The 26,588-nt window shown below is 45.1% G+C and overlaps 1 protein-coding gene across 3 annotated transcripts in view; it reads right to left on the bottom strand.

Moving 5' to 3' along the window:
* Positions 1-26,588, bottom strand: part of SLC9A3 (solute carrier family 9 member A3) — a 1,201,500-nt gene that overhangs the window by 1,146,888 nt on the left and 28,024 nt on the right. The gene's annotated exons all lie outside the window — the stretch shown is intronic.

Genomic DNA, 26,588 nt, shown 5'->3' with positions numbered 1-26,588 from the left:
GACATCTCAGCCGGCGGCGGCCGCCGTCTTGGAGCGGACTCGCGCTCTCAGGGCTGACTGGAACGCCTATTTAAGGCGGGCCTTTACGTGGCGGCGGTCCATACCACCTACCACATTGCTGCGCTCGCGCTGGCTCTAGCGCTGAGTATTTTAAAACGTCCTCGTTTTCCATTTTGGTTCGTTTTCAGTTGTACTTACCCCTGATTTTAGATTCCTTGCCTGCAGCTCGCGCCCCTCTCTCCCCTCACTGCACACAAAAAACGGCACTCTTTGCCTGCAAAGCACCACCACTTTGGTGGGTCCGGGTCCCGGGGGTCAACTTTGGGCGCCATCTTCGTTTGGGACATCTCAGCCGGCGGCGGCCGCCATCTTGGAGCGGACTCGCGCGCTCAGGGCTGACTGGAACGCCTATTTAAAGTCGCTCCCTCACGCGCAGCGTGACGCGCAGCTGGACGCCTTCGCTTAGCCTGAGTCGTGCCGGAGTCCTGCCCGTCTGCGCCCGTCAGCGTCCGGGAGGCGTCGGGGCGGCGTGGGACGGCGGCCCGGCTAGACTCAGGCAGGGATGATCTGCTACTCCTCGGCGATGTTGCGTGACATGCGGAGCCACTCTTGTTCTTGCCGCTCCGTTTTCCCGGGGCGTTTTAAGGGCAAACGACGCTGTCCTGGTTGTGGCTGGATGCCTTCCTGGACACATGCCAATGTTCCTCGCCCAGCCACGGTTGGTGCAAAACATTTGTGCCTGCTGCTCAATACGAGGTTTGTAGGCTGCCATGCCCTGCATATATACGATCTCCTCGTCAGGGAAAATCCCTTATGTCTTTTATTGACAGAAACTTGGTTGGGAGAGGCATCCAATCCGGACATTTTTTTAGCCATTCCTCCGGCGTACAACATTTTCCGGCAGGATAGAGTGAAGGGAAGGGGCGGGGGAGTGGCGGTAGTGGTGAAGAAGAGCGTTTCCTGCTCTGTGCTTCCCCTGAACCCCATTGGGAGCTCTGAGTCGCTTGCCTTTACGCTCAGACTGTCCCCGGGTCAAGCTCTGAAGGGGCTGTTGATATACAGGCCACCAGGTCCTGTGGGTTCTTTTCTGGAGGACTTGCAGACAGTTATTTCTGAGATAGCGCTGTCTACACAGCACTGTGTGGTGGCAGGTGACTTCAATTTCCATCTCGATGTGACGGACGACCCGGACGCTATCAAATTGCTGGATATTACATCTCCACTGGGTCTTGTACCGTTTGTGTCAGGTCCAACACATGAGAAAGGGCATACCCTGGATCAGGTGTTCTCGTCAGTCCCGATCGCGGAGGTCGATACCCTGCCGGTGCTCTGGACGGATCACAGGCTGATTAGATTTTCCATGCTGGAGAATGGGCGGCCGGATAATAGCGCCCCTGTGCTACCTAGACCAGCTTCGAGAGCGTTGCATAGAGTGACGCCCGACATGTTGGAGCAGGCGCTTGTGGACCATCCATGCCACCTTTCAGGCGATCTGGAAAGAGACACCGAGGCCCTTCAGCTTTGGTTGACTGAAAGGCTGAACGATCTTGCCCCTAGGGCAGCCCCCCGGTCCGCGGCGATACGGCAATCCGCGCCGTGGTTTACGGAGGCGCTTTGTGTGGCTCGCAGCCAATGTAAGGTGGCCGAGAGGACCTGCCGCCTTCTGTACGACGGGGAGGCTAAACTCGCCTATAGGGCAGCTGTGAAGGCCTACCACAGGGACATCTAGGAGCTAAGAGGGAGTATCTGGCTAGGAGGATTGAGGCATCTGCGAACTCCTGTAAGGAGATCTTCACTATTGTGAAGGAGTTCACGACCCCCAGTTCCTACTCGCCCCCACTAGTATCTTCGGATGCATGGGCATGCGATCTGGCGAGCTTTTTCACCAACAAGATCAAGGCGATTCAGGCCTCCTTTGTGGAGAGGCTGGAGGAGGGTAGCGGCGCCCTTGGGGCGGGCTGCGGACCACCATCTACGTCTGTGGCGGTGTTGTCTGATTTTCCAGCCGTTTCCAGCGATGCGTCTAGGCTGCTGCTGGCCAATCTTAAATCTGGCTCGCCACTCGACCCCTGCCCTGCTAAATTTTTGGCTGGGGTGGCGGCGGTGGTGAACCCGCTGGTCAATCCCATCCTCAATGTTGTTCCCCCTCCTGAAAAAAACGGGTCTTGACGCCGAGGTTTTGGCCAATTATAAGCCAATTTCACTTCTCCCGGCTCTAGCCAAGATCACTGAAAAACACGTCCATGGCGTCTTGTCGAGCTTTTTGGAAGCTAACAATCTGCTCCATCCCTCCCAATCCGGATTCCGTCCTAACCTTAGTACGGAAACGGCTTTGTTGGAGGTCACTGAGATAATCAGGGAGACCTTGGATGTCGGCGGTAGGGCCATGTTGGTCATGTTAGACCTGTCGGCGGCCTTCGACACCGTCCCCCATGAGGCGCTTCTAGCTAGGCTTCATGACATCGGCCTCAGGGGGACGGTGCTCAATTGGTTCACATCTTTCCTTGAGGGCCGCCGTCAGACGGTCTGGGTTTCCCAGAGCTCTGCCGAGATGCCGCCACTTGGTGTCGGGGTTCCACAGGGTTCTGTGTTGAGCCCCACGCTGTTTAACATCTTTATTTCCCCTTTGGCGGCTGCGGTGGAGGCACATGGGGCCCAGATCGTCTCCTACGCCGACGATACGCAACTCCTTTTCACGTGCGGTAAGGACCAGGAGTTCGATGGAGAGAGTGTCCGGGCCTGTTTGAGAATGGTCTTCGACTGGTTCCAGTGGAACAGTTTGAAGGCCAACTCGAGTAAGTCTGAGGTTTTATTCTTCGGGTGTGTCACCGATCCTGAGTGGCGGCACTGGTGGCCGTCCGATATGTGTCCTCCCGCACAATCATCTGTGGCCGCTAAAAATCTGGGAGTCAAGCTGGACAACCAGCTGTCGCTAAGATCGCACATTCTCGGTCTGGCTGGCACCTGCTATGGACTTTTGAAAATGCTTCGCAAATTCCTGCCCCTTCTATCTGTGGAGCACAGGCGGATTACTGTCCAGGCGCTAATTGGATCAAGGCTTGACTACGCCAACGCCCTTTTTCTTGGCCTTCCTGACTATCCAGTCCAGCGCCTGCAGGTGGTACAGAACTCCGCCGCTCGGGCGATTTTCAGCTTGCGCAGACGAGCTCGAGCGTCCGGCCTGCTACAGACGCTCCATTGGCTGCCGATCCGGAAGCGGATCCTGTTTAAATCCCTGACGCTGATGCACAAAGCTCTGTTTGGCTCAGGCGCCGGATATTTGAGGCGGAGACTAGCCTTCTATCGTCCAACCCGCTCCCTGCGGTCGGAATCCCTTTTCACAGCGGTGGTCCTGCGGGTGAGGAAGGCACGTGCAGGGGGGCGTCAGCTGTAAGGCTCCCCAGCTGTGGAACTCGCTTCCACTTATGCTCCGCAGTACTACCAATCTGCTCCAGTTCAGGAAGAGTTTGAAGACTTGGCTTTTTAATCTGTAGGCTTTTTATGTTTCTTTTGTTTCTGACTCTGTTTTAGCTCTGTTGTGTTATTCTTACTCTGAGTTGCAAGTGGAAAGCGCCGGGACACTCTTGTCGAGTAGCCGTGCGCTATATAAAAGCACTATAACATAACATAACAGAGGCAGGCGTAGGGGGAACAGAGTAGGGCGTAAAGCGACTAGCTGTCCAGGGACGAAGGAGAGAGATATAGTGGCAAAGAAGCAAGGGGACTCTGCGGTGTGGTACAAAGGAATCATGAGTGATGATGAATGTGAAATAAGGGAGCAGGAGGCTCTGAAGCTATTTACTGAAACTACCTCAATCAAGGATTAAAATAATGGCGTAAGTGCTTCAGGACTACAATCGAGCACTGATGTTGGCAAGAACTTGCAACTAGAGAAACTTAAGAAGAGAGAAATATCACGCTGGTGGGAGGTTGGCTCTTTAAGACAATACGTACAAGAGGGCTGTGTACCCAGAGGTTTAAGAATTATGATCACCCCACATACAAAAAACGCAATCCAGGGCTCCTTAAAGATTAGGTTGTAAATAGTGCAGAGAGACTTTAATATCCTCAGGTCATGTCATTATGTTCTCTGTACCTAGCTGCTCAGCCAGTGTGAGTGTTCCAGTTAGAATGTTAGTGTGAGTGGAATCCTTGGGGCTAGACGTAACTTCTTCTTAGAACTCAAGAAACTTCATCTACATTTACCTGGCCATGGTTACAGTGTCTACTTGTGACTCCTGAACATGTGGGACCAACACACTACAGAGACCAATGAATATGATCCAAATTCTAATAAAATACATGGAAATACAAAAAAATTAAGTCATTGGAAAAATTAAAGAACTGACAGTGGTGTAGATAAGGAAACGGATCCGAATAGAACAAAGAAATTCAAGGGTGATCTGAAAAACTGTTTGGAAAAGTATGAGAAAAGAATAAAAGATAGAAAAGCAGCCAAATTCCTACAAGATCGATTGGATTACGAGAATGAGCAAATATATACGTTTGCTGAACGCTTTGATACAGCAAGGAGGCAAAGGGTACAAAACAGCAATGCAACCCAATATGAGAACTCACAAAGTGAACAAAGTTCGGACACAGGTTCAGAAGTGGAACAAGATGAGACAATAGCCACCAGACTCAGGGTTGCTGATGAATACAGTTTTTTACGAGTAGATTAAAGAATATACCATCAAACATCGAGGGAATGTGGAAGACCAAGAGGAAATGGAAACAGAGGAGAGGGGGCAAAATGGATATAAGCTACACAAGAGGAAAGAACAGGGATATCAATGAGATTCAATTCGAAGCAAAAGACCAAGCAGTAAATGAGAGTAATACAATGATCAATTTGAGTCAAATGGATCTTTCCACCAAAAATATGGCAACCTTGGAATTAGGTTTATTTTATTGCCATAGTAAGGAATTTAACTGTGCGAATTGGAGGATGGATCTTTTTAGATTTGTAAGAAAACTAAAATTGAAAAAATTACATGAAATGAAAGATAGAACCAATGATACTCAAGAACTGGTACAAATAACCATTTCAACAGTTCAATCCAACCTGCCAGTATCGGATTTATCAGTTTTGGAAGATATGTGGTCTTTGCAGAACGAGAATGAGGATCAGCACGAGGAAGTTGGATCATCGAACACCTACTAGTTCCATAAATCTACCATTAGGAACAAGGGACAGTATCCCCTTTCAACTAATCCTTGGTGGAGTTCTCAGAGTTCTACTACGAGGAACTCCACGAAGTGCCAAAAAACCTCCACCATGCTACGCGGTGATTCGCAAGAAGCGGAGTGCTTTGGATAAATGCTGTTTGCTTTGATTTTTAGTGCCATCCGCTTCCCTGCACTGTGCAATAATCCTGAACGACACCATGCGCAGCACAAGTGGGCGCTATTTCCTTTCTGCCACTCGAGTAGATTTTTACTCGAGCAGCAGCTTTCTTAATGCGAGCAGACAGTTTCTTAATGCGAGCATTCGCAAGCATACGCGACCACTCGCAATGAGAAATCTGACCGCCTGCGTTGAGAAATCTCGCCGGGAGGTTGATTTTCCACACTTGGCAACTTGATGTTGACGATCGCGAACGGGGAAAAATCTCGCCATGAGGTGAATTTTCCTCGCTCACCAACTTGACATACGTAAGACAAAAAACTCTGCTCCGCGAAGGGTAAGGCGGAGTGGGGAGATCTCCGCAAACGGAGCGGAGTTCACCGCCCAGACTAACTTTCAACGCCAATCCAGATATATACCCCAAATGAGCTGGGATAATTAGGTGTACTGGGTCCATGCTAACTCTGTTTGGTTCCCAGTATCAGTGTTCTTTCCCTAAAACTGTGCCACAATTGGCACAACTTCAGACCCCATATAAGCCTCTATTAAATGGTACTCCTGGTACCTAAGGCATTGGGACTGAAGAGTAGGCCTGGGCAGAGCTTGAAGAGCTCAACTCCATGGAATTCTGTCGAGTTACCAAAAAACTCTGCCAAATTCCACCAAGTTCAGCAAGCGGGTGGAGAAAAATGTGCTTTATGAAAAATGATTCTTAAAAGACATCATCTTTTTATAATCGTGCTGCTGTAGTTATGGGTTTGGTCACTGAGCGGCGCTGTTCACCAAGCTGAGAGAGAACTGTTCCATGCGACTTTGCTGATCACAGCCGTGAAGAGTTAGATTCCCTAAGGCTGGTGAGATCTGAGAAGGGCTCTTAGTAATGCTGAGGTACACATCCTTTAACTTAAACACTTATGCAAGCCATATTTTTCCGATAATCCAACATACATTTTCCTTTTTGTTCATAGCTCGGGTTATGAGTGATCTTAGTTCTCTATAATGTTTTAAGGCTTTTACTCAAGGATAGGCAACTCACTCTCTGTGCTGGCAGGGCTCTGTGGGGGGACAATCACTGGAGCTCTGCTTCTCAGTAATATTGTTTTCTTTCCGAGCGGCCATTGTGGTGAAGCCTTGTGCTTAAGGCTGTAAAGGAGATCACCAGAGGCTAACAATACCATGAAAACTGGTGACTAGTGCATGCAAGGCCCTGCACAAGCCACTGTGTGTGTCACAAAGGAAAGCGCCTTGTAAATGAATGCTGTGTTTATAAACCACTGCACTATAACTCAGTCTTGCACCTGTGAAAGGATGAAAAAAGCTGTGTCACCTTTTACAGAATGGAAACCAATCACTGAAGAATCGGAGCTTACCTTTTTGAAAGCTTTTATGGGTACTGTCATCCATGTTCAACTGTGATAACCTCACTCTCCAAACCCTCACCAGCGAATTAAAGTGGCGTCTGTGCATTGGCATGCCGCATTACTCTGAATAAGGAAGAGAATTTGACCACACGAGACAGGCCCAGCACAGTGCCATTATGCTAATCACGGCTTCTTTGTCTTTGTTTAAATGTCGATACCTATGGATTGTTTAGCGCCAACTACATGCATTTAGTCCAGGCGCGACTAACTACAGGCATTTAGTCCAGGCGCGACCGGCACAGGTAAAAGCGGCGCCAGTTGCGCTTAAGTGGACAGACGGCGAAATGGGGAAAGTAAAATAAAATAAAAAATTATAAAAAACTTACCTTCCAGCATCGCCGACTCAGCCATGTGGCGAGCGCAAGGAAAGTGGTTTTTTTGTTAGTTCTTTATTTTACTTTCCTTATCACGTTGTCTGTCCACTTACCCCCGCCTTACCATTTTCACCTGAGTGTCTGCGGCTGATTTAGTGTAGTGGTTTTCTAAGAGCTAGTTTCGGCACATGACAAAAAGTGATTTGAAAGAATAATACAGGTTGGTCAAGTGACGAGGGAAGAGTCTTACATGCAACATCTTAACAAGCATTTGCAATGCAATAGGTCTCGCATTTACAAGAGTTTGAGCTATTGGTATTGTAAATGACAATGCCTTTTATTTATGTGTTGTTTTTAAAACCGATAAATAAAAGACATTGGCATTTGCAATGCCTACAGTTTAAACTCTCGCAAATTCGAGACCTAATACATTCTAAATGCATTCGATGCCCAAGCTATAAATATTTTTTTTAAATCGTTAGGAGAGAGCGTGTTCTGCCTGCATCAGCAGGCAGGACAAAGCGATTTGTGAAAATAGTGCTCGGAGGCTGTATTTAAAGCCTACCGAGTAACAACACACGTAACAGGGGGTGTCCTCATGGGAGGTTGCAAAATGAGACAAGGCAGTACTAAGGAGGGAATACTAAGAATGTTGATCAATGAAAAGCCACAGTTTACAGTGGCCTATGACACAAGCCAAAGAAAAATATGGTCTGGGAGTGGGCGGAGCTTCAAGTCCATACCTGAATACAGCATGCTTCGCAGAGCAGCGCATGCGCTGCCCAGACTCGACCTAAAAAGGAGCCACATCATTTTGTAGGCATGTATGGTGTGCACTATTACAAAATGATGTGGCCAGACATAACAAAGGCTTTTTTCTAATTATTTTGTCAAGCTGCACAGCATCGGGAATGCTATGCAGCACTGCTGTAAACCATAGCAAAGCCAATACACCACATTATCTTTGCCAATGCTTGTTATGTCAGAGTTTTGTGAAGCTTTGATTGTCACTGGCTGGCCACTTCAGACACAAATTGAATGTAAGCCGACGCCTGTATCCGGCAGGCTTCAAGTGCCACACTAGTTTTAGCATGATCTCCATCAAGATCAAGTCTTAATAGCTACATTTTCAGCAGTGCTACGAACTGAAGGTCATTGTGTTCTTCCATTTATGCGCTTTAGTCTCTTGGGTTCCGAGCTCCTACGGGTCTCTCTCTCTATACTTCTGGTACTTGAAAGCTCACTGGGAGATCTGGTTCAGAGAGTTCTGATCTTGATCCCGGATTCCACAAGAAGCCGTTAGAGCGCTTTCACTGCAAGTTTCACATGGGCTTGTGTATGCTGCTTGGCTAGGCCTGGAGTATCAGCAGCCCATCAGTATTTTTGGTGAGCTGATATAGATTCTATTGCAGTAATCCTGGGGTGGCTTCACCAGCATTGTAGTCACATTCACTTGATGGTCGGTTTGGAAGTATGGGAGAATCGCCTGCATCATGGGTAGCTAAAGCGGATCACATGAACGAGGCATTAGTGTAGGGTGCAAGAGTAAAGCCAATTAGCACCATTAACCACTCGGAGAGCAACTCACTCTACCTCCAGAGAAGTGGTGTTTTAAAAGCTGGAATACAAAGGACGGCCATTTTTTCTGTGTGAAAGTTCTGACAACTGTAATAATAATTGAAACTGTTTTTTGAACGATATGTCTGCTGTCATGTATTTCCGTATGTAAGTATGTATTTCCGTACGTATTTCCGTACGTATGTATGGTTTTTACCAAGCTGTGTAGTAACAGAGTGCTGTACATTAGACAAGGGTTGGGAGACGATCTAGATCGTGTACATCAAGTTGGGATAAGACAAATACATTTTACACACATTTAAACACAGAGACATTAAGTGAATTATCCAGAATTGCACCAGGTTCAGTGTAGTGCGGGGCCAGGATTCAAACTTGAGTTTCCCATGTTCTGAGGGTGGCAGCTCGAGCCGTCTACCCACATCTCCCACTTTGTCTAAGCCACACATAAGGAGTAATGTTTGATGCGCTCAGAAACCTTGAATCAATTTAAAGGGTAATTACAATTTCAGAATTAAACAAGCACGGAACTGCACCACAGAGGAGCCGGCGTGCGCACCAGAGGAGCGGGGGCAAGGGAGTGAGAAGACACGCTGAGATGAGGTAGGAGATGTGTGTGTGTAAGCGCCGGGGGTTCTGTGTGTGCGTGTGTATGCTCGGCCGGGGGGGGGGTCTGTATGTGTGTGTGTGCGTGGCGGGGGGGGTGGGCTGTATGTGTGTTGTGCATGTGTTGTGAAGAGCCTGCCGGAATCGGAGCGCGTGTTCATGCGCGCGACCTGATCCGATTCCGGCAGGCTGCGTGCGCGTAACACCTCACCTACCAGTCTCTGGGCAGCTGAGACCTCGGGTGGCTGCTGTCTCCTCTCTGGGCTCTGGCAGAGGTCGGCTCCTTGTTTTGGCCGCAGGTGTGGTGAAGCAGCTGCCAGCCTGCGGGTGTCCCCAGCCCTCGTGGTCCGCTATTTGCTGGTCCACCCGCTCTGGAGTCTGTTGTTCGTCCTCTTCCCCGGGCGGGCGCTGCACCGGGGGCGGGGCCTGGCGGCGGAGTCCCGACCTACACGGACTCCGAGGAAAGCCGGTCCTAACGCTGCTGCGGGCCCCGGCGATGAGAGAACCCTGAACCGCAACTCCCCCCGCTCCGCTCCCCACCCCGCGGATAATTAGAACAAGCACGGAACTGCACCACAGAGGAGCCGGCGCGCGCACCAGAGGAGCGGGGGCAAGGGAGCGAGAAGACATGCTGAGATGAGGTAGGAGATGTGTGTGTGTAAGCGCCGGGGGTTCTGTGTGTTCGTGTGTGTATGCTCGGCGGGCGGGGGGGGGTTCTGTATGTATAGGCATTTATATAGCGCACTACTTACCCGTAGGGTCCCAAGGCGCTTCGACCGCTGCGAAACCCTTCCTGGCTTCCCTGAGAGATGGTCCCTTATTGGGTATCTCCAGGGTGAGACCAGGCATCCCTGGCGGTCTGGTGGGGCCGTTAGTGAAGATGAGGCAAGCTAATGCCCAGAGTTGCCGAGTGTGATCGCTGATCAGAGTGGGCACCGAGGCGAGAGAATTATCGAGTCCGCTGACCCTGGTCCAGAAACCTGCCGCGCCGGGAATCGAACCCTGGTCCCGGGCCGTCCTCTGCTCTCGGGTCTGCCGCCTCTAACCAGTGAGCCATGTGTTGCGAAGAGCCTGCCGGAATCGGAGCGCGTGTTCATGCGCGCGACCTGATCCGATTGCGGCAGGCTGCGTGCGTGTAACAGTCTCTTGTCCACTCTGCCTAGTCCGTGAAAGCAAAAAAGACTGAAACGATTACAATAGACTCGCTCTGCGACAGCAGGGGCTTTCGCCCCTGCAATCGCAGGCGCGAGACCTAAAAATGAGGCCTCATTACTTTCTCAATTGCTGTTTAAAGAAGAAGGGCATAACCAGGGGCGGCTGGTGACATTTGAAATTGGCGAGGCGTAACAGTTGAGGATAAGTGTTATGTCGATAGCGAGCGAGCCGACTATCATAGGAGGGACTTGAGGGGAGAGGGACTTGCGAAATGTGTGCAAATGAAGCATTTTACAGTACATTTGAGAGGGCAAGAATGTTTATAAAGCAATTCTGAAGGTGTAGACTTGAAATATGCAAATACATTACAAAATACCCCATATCTTACAGCACTAAACATATCCACCTTTGACTGTAGTGTACACATGGTAGTGCAACATGTAAGCTTTTAATTATCTTACCAGGTAAATACTACACCCTTACCACATTCCTGATGAACGAGTGTAGTGTATTTGTGACACTTGTCTTGTGCTACCTTTGGATTTTACACAATCCCTATGATTTCAGTCACAGCATTGAAGGCAGCACCCCCACTCTGAAAATTGTTCCAGCACCCCTGAAGCCTTCAATTATCGCAGACCAGATCAATAGACCTTGAGCCAATGCACTTTTTATTGTGGGCCTGACGGTGCTGATGCTAAGTGCTGCACTTTCCATCAGCACCCTCAGGACCAGCATGGAAGCTGCACATATGCTATTAAATTAAAAGGCAACATTGGATTTCACTGCAGATTGCTTCCGATTTCTCTGTGTTGTCACAGCTACAGTGGAAAGGAGCTGCATGGTACACATCAAAGAAAGAGCATTCTGGGAGGGTTGTAGTTCTGCGCACTGAGGACGCACTCTGAACGCAGGGCACCATCAAGGCAGAGCACGTGATCTAGAACTCACAAGTGGAGCTGACATTCCGGGGCCAGGTTCAGCATTCCTTCTGCAACTTGCAAGCAATTATAGAATGCCTTATAAAATGACTGCTTTCAAGTTGCAGAAGGATGTTACTCCTAAACCCGCAATCACTAGGACTGCTGCTGTGGCAGGGTTTGAACCGAAGTGCAGCTTGTTGCCAATGCCATGCCATCCTATGCAAGTGCTGGTATAAGCACCAACCTGAAGTACCTGTAAGCAATGCAGTCATCACCGCAGCATTGTATTTCTCTATCTGTAAGACTTGTAAGTGATACAGAGGGTGGTCAGGATTATGATCAAGCCGCAGCACATCCAATAAAAAACAGGTCACAAGACAAGAGTGCGCATTACAGTGTGCTCTTCCTGTGGGGCGTAGGGGTTGAGTTAGCTGTGGATGTGAAGGCAGCCGCTCACCCTGGGCCCTGAGGTGGGGGAATGTAGGCATTGGTGTGCAGAGCACCATCAGGGCCGGGTCTCATGCTCTTATCATCCGGCAGCCCACGGCACACACACGCACTCCACAGCCTTTCCTTAGCAGGCTGCCAACTGATGGGCTCCCGGGCAGGACTCGTTCATCAGCAGGGCCCTCGCGCAGCACCGTGTGCCGGTTTCCTATGCAATCTGCTCTTCCCAGGGCCTGAGCACAGCTCACAAAGAGCCCCCTGAGGGGTTGGGGAAGGGGATTTAAAGGACTGGGGGACAGAGCGTTACATCGGTTGTAGGAGAGTAGGGTCTGCTTCCTATGTTCACCCCCACTTTTTTCTCTGATCCACTGGTTTTTCGACTCTAGTGTGGCTGTTGGCCTGCTAATCAGACCCACAGCCCAGCTGTTCTCTCTCTAAATTCCTACCATGTACTTTAGGTACATATCCAATTGGGTATTGGGTCACCTTTGTGAGCCCCTATATAGTGTACCATAGGTACCCAGGGCATAGGTGCATCCAAGGCCTACCAGGGGCTGCAGCATGAATTATGCCACCCCTGGCTGGCCATCCAAATTGACACAACTGGCTGATCACTCAGCTGGGGCAAGGTCATGTAATCACCCCTTGCTTAGGTATAGTATTCCTATACCTACCATTATATATAGACACATATATACCTGTAAGTCACTCCTATGGCAGGCCTTAACAATCCTGGAGGCAGAGTGCTTGGTTTTATGTGAGAGGGTGCTCTAGCATGAGCTGAGCCTGTCTGCAGCTTTCAGAACCATGTCCTTATAGCTGTTCTATGATATAGCCATACCATATACTCTTAAGTGCATTATAATCCTCGCGGTTATTGCTAACTTTGGTTTGGCTTTATCAAAACATGTGTAAGGTGTCATACGCTTCGGAATACTACCCCCCCCCCCCCGCCAGTTCCGGCAGCCGGGGTAGCATTCCACCCTTCTAGAGGGAGAAGTCATGTAGTTGTAGCTTTACCCGGGTTAAAGTTAAACAGAGCCTCAGCATCACAAAATGGATGCTGCTGCAACAGACACAAGTCTGACCTCCTGCAGCTGGGAGCCCTTCCAGCAAGGGAGGCCTGGACAATAGGTTTCCTGCCTTGGGAGGTGCTAGCACCTCCCCAGACAGGCTATAGTGTATTGAGGCAGGGTGGGTTGAAAGGAATGAGACACTGCCTGGGGCACACATGGTGCTCCATGCATGGCCCGGTTCAAAACAGTTGCTGGGGCTCTGGCGCGAAACTGGACAAAGGGAAAGAGGTGTAACCACCCCCTTCCCTGGTCCCACCCATAGGAGGGACCTAGCAGGTAATCCAGCCCCTTTAATTCGTATAAAACTAGGAGCTGAGTCTAGAGACTTTATATTATCCTGAACTGAAACTCTGAAAAGAAGCTCTGGACCTTCGACATTCTACTGCAACTATAAGACTGAAGAATCTCCCTTGTGGTCAAGGAGTGACCACCTTGTGCAAACAGGCACCACCAGTAACTTGCCGGTTTGCTTTGTTGCCACTCCCGACGGAACCCGATGACCTTGATGGAGCGAGGTGGCAAACGCAAAATTTTGTGTACCCCTCGTGAAATTAATGTCCCATAACAATAACAGTTACTGATTGCATGTTTTGTGAAATTAACCAACTATAGAGTAAAGTGCACACATTATTTTTATTTTTTTACACATGGGGAGAACTAATTTGCTTAAGTGGTGCAAATTAACCCAGCTAATATGTATTGTTATCGTGTTGTGGACTAATGTGCAGCTTATTCATAAACAAACGCAATTTAAATGTGCTTATTGTATTCATTTATGTGATGAGAGATCGAAATGTGAGTATAAAACGCATTTATGTGGCTTATCCGCTAGGTAACAACTAATTGAGAAACATTAGTAAGGTGGGAGGTAAACAGAACTGGTTTAAATTCACAATTTAATATAAATCTGTGTTTGTTTCTGCAATAGTTCCGAAAATGGCCTCTGAGGCCTAGTCAGAAAATGGACGGTGGGGTAAACTGTGAGCAAGAGCTGAACTGCGCAGGCGCGCCAAAACCTGCAAATCAGAGTGAACTGCCTGTGCTCGAGGAGGTTCAAGGCTGATGCGGCCCGGAACCTAGGATGGGTGCCAAGCATGGATGATGTCGTGCTCAGAGCCTGGGAAGATGTATGGATGTTGCCACTCAAGGAAATGCCTAGGCCAAAGATTGTCCTAAAACAAAGCCCTTTTCCTTTTCCGCTGACACGTTGAAAATTGAATGTTGTAATGGTGAGATGATGCTCACCCACCCCGAAATTGTCCAATGAGAAACTGAATAAGAGATGTTAGTTACTTTTTAGATAGATTAAGTTAGGAAATTAAGGTATAAAAACCCCTGGATTTGTCTTGTCGGGGTCGCTTTTTCCATTTCCATCGGAGATGCTGCCCGATTGCTGACCGATTCCTGGATGTAAGAACTCTAATGATTTCTTTACTTGTTTGCTTTGCAAGATTGAAGGATAAGATGAGGGTGTTAGTTAGGGATGTTAGGAGAGAATGATTTTGGAACTATCTGTTCTTTGCTAATCTTTAACTGTTTTCTAAAATAAAGCGATTATTCCTTGAGCTCAAATAAAAAAATGATCATTTGAAATAAAGTTTAAGTTTTACCGAAGAAAGATTTACTAATGCATAAAATGTCAGACATGATAAAGTTTTGCTTAGAATAAAAATTAAATAAATGAAGAACTAAGAGCTGGTCTTTGAATTCTTCCTACGCCTAATTTTCATTCTAGCAGATCCATTGCCACAATGGTGGTGTGTCTGAATAGTTTTCTCCATGATTAAATGTTAAATCTGCAGACCTAAATAATGATTAATTAATTAGGTTTAGACGCTCCACCAAAATGCAACAGCGTTTCTCCAGTATGATTCACAAGAACCTTGAAGCCTAGTGTAAGTGAACAGGGTAAATGCACCGTGTTATGGGCCCCACTGGTGCATGTTTTATGTGTTTAAAGGTTTCAGGGAAATGGTGAGTATTGATTAGAAATGATTTCTGGAGCCGCGCTGGAGCAGTATACTACTTGGTAGCAGAGTAGTGGTTGTTAAGGAAATTAGCTAAGGTTATGGTAAGGTACTATATAGATTTTGATGTACAGAATTATGACTAACATCTGTTGAATTTGTATTATGTTATATGTAGTCTTGGAAAGGCTTCATAGAGTAGGGTGAAGCCAGTGCCTCCGACTGCAGATGGAGGTAGTGTGGCAAGGTAGTCGCACAGTGAATTAGTCTGTTTCAAAAAAGGGGTATTGTCTAATACCGCGGTGGTATCGGTGCATATCACTGTTTAGGGACCTTAGGTGTGAAAGAATAAATGTATAGTGAGGACAGTCTATGAAATTTCAGCCTTCAAGTATAGGGATCATTCCGTGCTTCCCGACTAAAACTTACTGCTGGGAGAGTAATAGGTCTTAACCCGAGCTTGATTGAAGGGTAAAGGGAGTGGTGTCTCTCTTTTGCTAACAATAGAGGAATTTTGTGGTAGGTTAGTGGATGCGCTGTCTACTGGTAACACAGAGTTCATGTATATATGAATAGGGTTTTCCGTATGAACGTGTGTAAATGATATTGCAATACGCGCTCAAGCAAAACTCTGGGACTGACTCTATTGTATGTGCTTTCCTAGAGAAGCGAGATCGTTATTGCCTGATAGAAGGGTAAAGCCAGTAGTGTTGCTTTATAGGCGAGTCTAAAAATTCTGAGGAGATAAGCGTCGTCTACTCCGGTTACAGAATGCTTGTGCGATTGAAAATTCTATCACTTTATTTAGCTAAACAGATTAGTGGATTTGTTTTGTGTAAGTTACTAACTGGTTTTGTAAAAATATCTTGTAAATACGGCTTCTTGAAAAAACCTTGTAAAGGAGGGGTCAGTCGGCGCTGCAGAAGCCGGAGTGCTGGTGACTTCAAAAGTGTCGCGCTGGGATTGGTCCACGTGACCGAGACAGAGTAGGAGTTGATTGGTTCACCACAGAAAGCAGCAAAAGCTATTGGTTAAGCACTATAGTGACGTATCGTGTTCTAACTGGTGCATTAGTGCGAACCGCGCAGTGATAGGTTGGTGTTACGGAATCAACAACAGAATAGTACGCGATCTTTTGAAAGCAGGGAAAAGTTACCGAAAATGTCATACTACTATTACGATGATGACAGGAAAAAATCTTCATGGTTTAAAAAGCTGAAAAACATGTTTGTAAAAGACAAAGAGGTAGTTACGAGAGAGGAAAAAATACTTCCTTCACCGAAAACGCCTGCTTCCTATATGTTGTCGAAATATGGTTATCATACGTGTGTTTGGTTGGAAAACTGGGTACAGTATACCAAGGATGATGGTGTGTTAGCTTTTTCCGGTAGGAGGATCATTTGATTTGGCTATTCTGAGGAATTTAAGAGATAAAATGATGAAACTTGAACCGAGACCCAGACCAACTCAGTTTGAAGCATTGGTGGAATGGGAAGATGAGATGCATCAAATGGAGAGTGAGAGGTTGAGTAGACATCTTAGACCGAGAGGTAGAGGCAGAGATTTGTGGGGAGAAACACATGAGTCTAGAATGCGAAGATTGAGGGATGGAAATGTGTGCGATGGCATGTATCCCGTCAGATTGGTTGAAGAATATGAGGGACGAAAAAGTACAGAAAAGAAAAAGAATACAGAATTGGCAAATCAAAGCTATGGTGAAAGTGAATCAGATGATGCTGTTTTAGAAGAAATATTAAATAGAAGACCACCCCCATATCAGCCAGGTTCTTTATGGACTACCCCAAATGCCCCAATGACAGAAGAAAGAGTTAATGAATCGCCAAGACAACCATCAAATTTTAGAGATTTTCCTGAAAGAGTAGAAACAAGATATGTCCCGAGTACACCGATAGAAGAAGCTAGAATTACAGGAACTCCGGTAAAAAGTAATGATTCACACAGAATTGTGTTAAGTCCGGAAAGACGAACTAATGAACAGCCAAGTATGTCTGAATATGAGAGTTCAGCACATGAATTGATTCAAAATCTTACTAGGAATATGGAAGCTGTAACTGTACCAGTAACCATAGGACCTGTAATACCAGTGTTTGAAGACCAGAAAATAAAAGAGCCAAGATTAACCATTCCATTGCAGCAAAGTTTACAAAGAGCCAAAGAGAGTACTTGTCCTGATTTATCAGAGATAAGGCAGAATATGAGCGTAAATACACCAGAGTTAACTTTTAATACAAATTTGACATGTGAATTCCCGACAGGAGCAGAATCTGGTTCTGCGACTCCAGAGAGGAGTGCGGACAAAATAGATTTAACGCAAACGCCCATGGGTCCATCAGACAGAGAATTAAGTGAATGGATACAAACATTGAAATTAAAAGAGCAGGAATCAAAAATATTGGATGTGGCCAAATTAAAAATATCAAACACAAAAGTGTCAAAGGGTCTATACACAAAGTCTATGTGTGGTACATTAAACTAAAGAAGTCTGTGTCAACTTATCCAAAAACTGTAAAGAAACATAGATAAGTAACCTGTGATCCCTAACAGGATACCCATCAGTCACCACTCGGAACCGCCCTTCATCATTTGGGATTCCTGTTAACCATATAATGGGTCCACTACCGGTTAAGGTGGAAGATCAGATGTTATAACCTCTTGTAAACCTAGTAGTGACCAATATGGTTTAGAGTGTCATAAACTACCCATCAATACAAATAAGAATGAGGGTGACTGATTTGCAGTGCTGGTGAGAAAAAGTGTGCTTGGTGAAAAATAAAATTGGGTGAGGGAGCAGGAATGAACCTAATTTTATTCTGTTTTATGCTCACTCCACATATATTAAAAGAGCAGCAAATGTAGATTTAACAAATATCTACCTAGATGTAAGAGTGGTCAACATGTTTCAGCAAATTAAGGGGACTAAAGAGTCCATTGCTTTCATCAGGACCTGGATATTGAGTAATGCTACTGCAAAGGTGTTGTGAAGTATTAAAAAGTGACTACATATTAAACAATCTGCAACATGAAAAAAGATCACCTGAGTTCCTAGGTGTAGTCTTTACTCGCAGATGTTTCGTATGCCACTGCCAAGAAGAAAAGAGACACAGACAAAAAACAGTAAAATAACCACATGAACACAGACATAGTAACATGTAATTAATGCACATTTAACTGTAACCTAATCATTTGGTATCACAACTCATTGGTTCTATAATTTATCAACATGAAGACACTTAGATGTAATGCTTGCATGTAGTATAGTGCACTTCGTCTTACCCTTGTAGTTGAAGCAAAGGGCTCCACCCCGCCTGGCAACGGCTCAGGAAACGAGGGAAGCACTGCTCTAGTAAAAAGGAAGCAAAAACAAGGATATGTCGTCGCCTCCTAGTCAGTTGAAAATAGTACACATAGCTAGTACCCTGGGGATAATCTGATACAGAGTTTCTAATACAAGAGAATATATGAAAAAACACATCAGCAATTAGACCCAGAGTTCTTTTACACAAATGACTGTTTTTGTGCAAGGGTCTTGGCTGATTTTGTTAGGTTGTATATCGAATATCACAGAGACTCGGCAGCAGATGAGTGTTTGCCTCTGTATTGGCGAAGTATTCAGTACTCCTTAGTGCTGATGTGGCCCGATTTTAAAGACCCCTCGCAGAATATGCAGGCTATAGTGACAAACTGCAAAGTATCTTTGCCGTTGCACAGAACAAGTCATCTACGTAACACCAGGACAGGATTATACCGCCAAAATGAATTCGGTCTTTCAAGATGTTAGCAAGACCGAAAAGTACTCTTCCAAAAAGAGAGTTTCATGGCGGCAGCAGATAACTCGAATAAATCTCACCTCTCCATCGGTACCTCTTCGCCGCCTTCCGAGCCGGTTGGGGAGGTACCAGGACGGAATAGAGACCTCCATAAAGAGCTATTCGCTGATTGGTTCTCATCCGATCATGTGGTCGGATCGTACAATAGCAACTACCCTGACAACCGAGCCCTTAGTAGGACGGAGCAGTACATTGATTGGACTTTTGCCGGTCATGTGAGCGGACTAAACGCTGTAATTCAGATGTTCATTGGCTAATCAAAGAAAACAGTTGCCTGGAGTACTGAATACTTCGCCAATACAGAGGCAAACACTCATCAGCTGCCGAGTTTCTGTGATATTCGATATACAACCTAACAAAATCAGCCAAGACCCTTGCACAAAAACAGTCATTTGTGTAAAAGAACTCTGGGTCTAATTGCTGATGTGTTTTTTCTCTCTTGTATTAGAAACTCCGTATCAGATTATCCCCAGGGTACTAGCTATGTGTACTATTTTCAACTGACTAGGAGGCGACGACATATCCTTGTTTTTGCTTCCTTTTTACTAGAGCGGTGCTTCCCTAGTTTCCTGAGCCGTTGCCAGGCGGGGTGGAGCCCTTTGCTTCAACTACAAGGGCAAGACGAAGTACACTATACTACATGCAAGCATTACATCTAAGTGTCTTCATGTTGATAAATTATAGAACCAATGAGTTGTGATACCAAATGATTAGGTTACAGTTAAATGTGGATTAATTACACGTTACTATGTCTGTGTTCATGTGGTTATTTTACTGTTTTTTGTCTGTGTCTCTTTTCTTCTTGGCAGTGACATACAAAACATCTGCGAGTAAAGACTACACCTAGGAACGCAGGTGATCTTTTTTCATGTTGCAGCTTGTTTAATATGTAGTCACTTTTTAATACTTCACAACACCTTTGCAGTAGCATTACTCAATATCCAGGTCCTGATGAAAGCAATGGACTCTTTAGTCCCCTTAATTTGCTGAAACATGTTGACCACTCTTACATCTAGGTAGATATTTGTTAAATCTACCTTTGCTGCTCTTTTAATATTGGTGGATTGAGCATAAAACATAATAAAATTATTTTCATTCCTGCTCCCTCACCCAATTTTATTTTTCACCAAGCACACTTTTTCTCACCAGTACTGCAAATCAGTCACCCTCATTCTTATTTGTATTGATGGGTAGTTTATGACACTCTAAACCATACTGGTCACTACTAGGTTTACAAGAGGTTATAACATCTGACCTTCCACCTTAACCGGTAGTGGACCCATTATATGGTTAACAGGAATCCCAAATGATGAAGGGCGGTTCCGAGTGGTGACTGATGAGTATCCTGTAAGGGATCACAGGTTACTTATCTATGTTTCTTTACAGTTTTTGGATAAGTTGACACAGACTTCTTTAGTTTAATGTACCACACATAGACTTTGTGTATAGACCCTTTGACACTTTTGTGTTTCATATGTTCAGTTAGGGAATGTGTCTCTGTATGGTCTTTAAACTCCCTTAGGCCCTTCCTCACGTTATTGTTCTTTCTGTTCTAGAGCAGCTGCAGAGCTGCGGGCCTCTTCTACCAGAGCAAATTACATTTTTTTAGTCTTACGCAAGGTAGGATTCTAACACTCTCTACTGTGTCTGTTGATATAGAGCACATTTACGTACTACTGGGATTTTGACACCATGGCAGAAAATCATGGATTAGCATTTGATGAAGACGATGTACAGCGGGTTCTCAATGATCATCCAAACCTTTTGGACTCTATACCTGCAGTCATCAGTAACAGCACAGATGACTGGGGAAAAGTTTGGGGTTTAAAAAAATCACAAACCCGCACCATCCTACATGGAGCCATAATGGCCCAATATTTAAGGAAAAACTGTGCTCCCTCTGGTTTAATTGTGACCAATGCCCCAAGATTATTTCTAAAAGATAAGGAATTCTTAAAAAACGGGTCCCTCATTGCCTGGAGGTGTACCAGAGACTGGTTAGTTTTAATTATACAGACATCACAACGAATAGCGGACACTATTCTCATTGAAATACAGGTCCTCGAATCTCAAATCAAGACAACTCTAACAAGTAAACTCTTTAAACAGGGTCACGATGAAACGAACAAGAGTAATCAAGATTTTAAAGACTTTACTCTGTTTACAAAGATGGAGAAATTCAAGAAGGATCTTGAGAAATTCAGCTTTGAGAAGGTGTACCCCTATACAAGTGATTCATATGTACCTCCAGATCTTAATAGCAAGGGCCGTAGAATAGGGTCAACATATGGGTCATCAACCTCTGAAGACAACTCTAGTGACTCAGACTCTTCTAATCAAGGCAACTTCCAACAAAGAGCCCGAGGCAAACAATATCAAAGGAACTGGAGAGGAAATCAGAATCAGAACCAGTCTTGGTGGCAACCCGCCCCTTGGCAATTTGGAAACCCTATGTTTCCGCAACAGATGGGGCCTTTTCCGCAACAGATGGGCCCATTTCCACCACCTAAATTTGCAGGCAACTCTGGAGGCCAGCCGCCTTTTTTAGGGTTTGGCCGCGGCAGATCCCGAGGACGGAGAAGAGGTTCACAACCCCAGGTCCATTTCAGTCCTCCTTCCACCTCAACGAGGAACCTGAGGAGCACGACGAAGAACAAAACAACGGGGCCTGCACAAGCGAACACGGAGGCGGGCTTGTCATCAATTTGAGTTCACATACTATCACTCCTATGGAAGACAAAGTTCTTAATAGAGGTTTAGGCTTTGTGCCCACTGTCAGAAATGATCATTTTGAAACCAACATAGAAATGGCCAAGTTCTTTCGAAAGGTTCGCCTACAGTTCTTCTTTTCGAAATCTAACCAGAAAGAACCAGACCTAGAAGATGTGAATACTGGTCTAAAGAAGAAATCGCATTTAACCCTGGATCCCACATGGTTCCTGTGCAAGTACTTGCGTTTGAACAGGCCATAGAGAAGGATATCAAAACTTTATTTTCAACAGAAAAAGAAACTTTCTGTAACTTTTCTAAAGCTGAACAAGATGCTTTGAAATCCCTGGCTTCGAACACTGAACTGACCATCAAACCGGCAGACAAAGGGGGTGCGATTGTCCTGATGGACACGAGTGATTATCACACTGAATGCTTACGTCAACTTAACAACACACAAGCATACTGCCCCCTAGTCCAGGATCCAACAGCTGAAATGCGAAGAACAATCCATGAGATGGTAGATGAAGCCCTGTCAGAGGGTTGGGTTACTCAGCAAAAAGCTACCTTTCTATGCACAGAAGATCCAGTAATGCCCTACTTCTACTGTCTCCCGAAGGTGCATAAAGAACAAAGGCCACCACCAGTCCGCCCGATAATTTCGGGCATTGGCTCCATTCTGGAACCACTTTCCACCTTCGTTGATCATTTCTTGCGCCCTATGGTGCAAGAAATGCCCACATACCTCAAAGATACTACAGATGTGCTACGTCTCCTCCCTGACATTGAATTTGATGCTGAGAATGACCACCTTGTCTCATTTGACGTAGAGTCACTCTATACATCAATACCCCAAGACGAAACATTAGAAGTCATCTCCTCTCTCTTGATGGCTCGTGACCTAGACTGCATCACACCTGTCAGCTTTATCATGGCTTGTGCCACCTTAGCCATGAAGAAAAACTTTTTTAAATTTGAGGACACAGTTTATCTGCAAACATCAGATACCAGCATGGGGAGCGTTTTTGCCCCCAGCTTGGCAAACCTATACGTACACCACTTTGAGCAAGAACATGTCCTTACAAACAACAACCCCTATATCACCTCGATAAAAACATGGAAAAGGTATATCGATGATATACTAGTGATATGGCGAGGGACACACGAATATCTTGTGGCATTTCAGAACTGGTTAAACAGCAGGAACAACTTTCTTCGCTTTACTGTTGAGGCCAGCAAAACTGACATTGCCTTCCTGGATTTGAGGATTTTCTCCACTCCAGAAGGCCTCCAATCAGAGCTTTACAGAAAACCAATGGCGAAAAATTCCCTACTCTGTTTCGATAGCCATCACCCTAAATCCCTTAGAGAAAATCTTCCCTACGGGCAGTTCCTAAGGGTACAGAGAAACTGCTCAACAAAAGCAGGCTATGAAACACACTCAAAAGCCCTACAACAACAGCTTCATTGTAGGAAATATCCGCCTAAACTGGTACGGAAATCAATGAAGCGGGCCAAAAACAACAGCAGACTAGCCCTTTTGGAACCTTCAGTACTTAAAGCTACATCAACCAGATTGACTTGTGTCAGTACTTTTGGGACCCTGTCTAATAATATCCAGAAAATAATAAAAAAACATTGGTCCATTCTGAACTCCGGACAAAAAACCATTGAAGCACCACTCTTTTCTTTTAAGAGAGGTCCTAATATAAAGGACCTTATTGTCCACACTAGACCTCACATTAAAATGCCAAGGGCTCTTGGCAAAATTTGGGATATTCCACCTGTAGTAGGACACCACTCCTTTGGATCATGCCAAGCTTGCCCTCAAACCAATAAGTCAACTGAAATTGACATAGGTACAAACAGACCATGGAAACAAGTAAAATTTACCAACTGTAACAGCGAGAAGTTAATCTATCTCATAACCTGCCCATGCGGCTTGAAATATGTCGGGATGACGACTCGGAAAATAAAAATTCGTATTTCCGAGCATAAAAGCACGATTCGTTGCAAAAGACAGGCAACCAAACTCACCAATCATTTTTTGGAGAAACAACATGCACCCACTGCATTTGTTTGGACTGTTCTCGAGCAACCCTATATCCCTCCCCACGTCACAGATTATACTAACTTTCTTGTACGTAGAGAACAAAAATGGGTTTTCAAGTTGGGAACCAACAAAGGCTGATTGAATGATGACATACCTTGGTCTGTCTTGTAACTATGTCTACTGTAACATTCCTCCTACACAATAGGCTAAGAGAGATCATGTTTGATGTGTGGCTACTTTTTCTTGACATATTTGTTATAGAAGAGGCATACGAAAATCAGAGGGAGCCTATTAGGTATATGTCCCTGTCTTTCTGCCCATGGTTTAAAAATTCTTTAAACAATAAAAGAAAGCAGCCTCCACCTTTACAGAATAATGAATTGCGACCTATCCAGGGAAGTGAAGATGTATATTTCACACGCTTAAAGACTTGGCATATGCTACACTCCCTGTGCGTAGCTGCTTAGAGCACATTTCCTTATTACAAATTCACCGTGATAGGCTGTGTCTCTAAGCAACCGATAACATCGCAAAATTATCTGCGTGGCAAATAAACATCTAAATGCTGTGATACACATTGTTTCTAGGCAACTGTTTTCTTTGATTAGCCAATGAACATCTGAATTACAGCGTTTAGTCCGCTCACATGACCGGCAATAGTCCAATCAATGTACTGCTCTGTCCTACTAAGGACTCGGTTGTCAGGGTAGTCGCTATTGCACGATCCGACCACATGATCGGATGAGAACCAATCAGCGAATAGCTCTTAATGGAGGTCTCTACTCCGTCCTGGTACCCCCCCCAACCGGCTCGGAAGGCGGCAAAGATGTACCGACGGAGAGGTGAGATTTATTCGAGTTATCTGCTGCCGCCATGAAACTCTCTTTTTGGAAGAGTACTTTTCGGTCTTGCTAACATCTTGAAAGACCAAATTCATTTTGGCGGTATAATCCTGTCCTGGTGTTACGTAGATGACTTGTTCTGTGCAACGGCAAAGATACTTTGCGGTTGGTCACTATAGCCTGCATATTCTGCGAGGGGTCTTTAAAATCGGGCCACATCAGCACTAAGGAGTACTGAATACTTCGCCAATACAGAGGCAAACACTCATCAGCTGCCGAGTCTCTGTGATATTCGATATACAACCTAACAAAATCAGCCAAGACCCTTGCACAAAAACAGTCATTTGTGTAAAAGAACTCTGGGTCTAATTGCTGATGTGTTTTTTCATATATTCTCTTGTATTAGAAACTCCGTATCAGATTATCCCCAGGGTACTAGCTATGTGTACTATTTTCAACTGACTAGGAGGCGATGACATATCCTTGTTTTTGCTTCCTTTTTACTAGAGCGGTGCTTCCCTCGTTTCCTGAGCTGTTGCCAGGCGGGGTGGAGCCCTTTGCTTCAACTACAAAGGTAAGACGAAGTACACTATACTACATGCAAGCATTACATCTAAGTGTCTCCATGTTGATAAATTATAGAACCAATGAGTTGTGATACCAAATGATTAGGTTACAGTTAAATGTGGATTAATTACACATTACTATGTCTGTGTTCATGTGGTTATTTTACTTTTTTTTTGTCTGTGTCTCTTTTCTTCTTGGCAGTGACATACAAAACATCTGCGAGTAAAGACTACACCTAGGAACTCAGGTGATCTTTTTTCATGTTGCAGCTTGTTTAATATGTAGTCACTTTTTAATACTTCACAACACCTTTGCAGTAGCATTACTCAATATCCAGGTCCTGATGAAATCAATGGACTCTTTAGTCCCCTTAATTTGCTGAAACATGTTGACCACTCTTACATCTAGGTAGATATTTGTTAAATCTACCTTTGCTGCTCTTTTATTATTGGTGGAGTGATCATAAAACAGAATAAAATTATTTTCATTCCTGCTCCCTCACCCAATTTTATTTTTCACCAAGCACACTTTTTCTCACCAGTACTGCAAATCAGTCACCCTCATTCTTACTTGTATTGATGGGTAGTTTATGACACTCTAAACCATATTGGTCACTACTAGGTTTACAAGAGGTTATAACATCTGACCTTCCACCTTAACCGGTAGTGGACCCATTATATGGTTAACAGGAATCCCAAATGACGAAGGGCGGTTCCGAGTGGTGACTGATGGGTATCCTGTTAGGGATCACAGGTTACTTATCTATGTTTCTTTACAGTTTTTGGATAAGTTGACACAGACTTCTTTAGTTTAATGTACCACACATAGACTTTGTGTATAGACCCTTTGACATTTTTGTGTTTCATATGTTCAGTTAGGGAATGTGTCTCTGTATGGTCTTTAAACTCCCTTAGGCCCTTCCTCACCTTATTGTTCTTTCCAAATTAAAAATAGACATGGAGGAATTAATAATTGGAACAATTGGGACAGACAGATTAAAAACTTATCAGGATGATGAGCTCATGTTTTTATGTAAAAGCATAACATGGAGAGCAAAGACAATGTATGATCAATTGGAAGAAGTGGCAAGTGAAAATGGAATAGATTTTTCCAAAAGAAAGTCATTACAGAAATCTTATTGAGTAGATTTTGCAGAGAGAGACATTGAGAATATGAACACTGCAGGAAGACAAGTTCAGATAAAAGATTTGATTGTGTTGTTGAGCAAATGGGGTGATGAAGGCAAATGGAGGGTCAAGTGGGCAAAGAAGAAAGAAGAAAATAGTGATAAGTCTACTTTAGCTTTCGCCATTAGAGAGAAGGGAAAAGTGGCAACTGAATTCCCTATGAGAGAAATTCCTGGAGGAGGATATGTGCATGTGCCCTGGAGCAGACAAGACATATTGTCATTTACGAATGATTTCCCCAGATTGAGAGAAAAGCCAGTAGAATGGTATCGGCAGGTTGACAGGTTTGTAAAAGTGTCAACGGTATTGTGGATTGATTTGGATGGATTGTTTGACATAGTAGTACCAACTGATTTATGGACAGAATGTAAAATATCTGTGGATTGGCCAAGGGAAGAGTATCCCAGAGATGAGAAAACAGGAGCCCCATCACCAGATGTGATGAGGAAATATGAGCAAGTGATAGTTTGGTTGAAAAACAAAATACCTCTGAAAGAAACTGATTGGGTGAAGACAGACAGAACCACACAGGAGCCGAAAGAAACTGTGCA

This window comes from Lissotriton vulgaris, chromosome 4_1 (genome assembly GCF_964263255.1).
Source record: "Lissotriton vulgaris chromosome 4_1, aLisVul1.2, whole genome shotgun sequence".
NCBI lineage: Eukaryota > Metazoa > Chordata > Amphibia > Caudata > Salamandridae > Lissotriton > Lissotriton vulgaris.
This window is presented reverse-complemented; position numbering and strand designations above follow the sequence as displayed.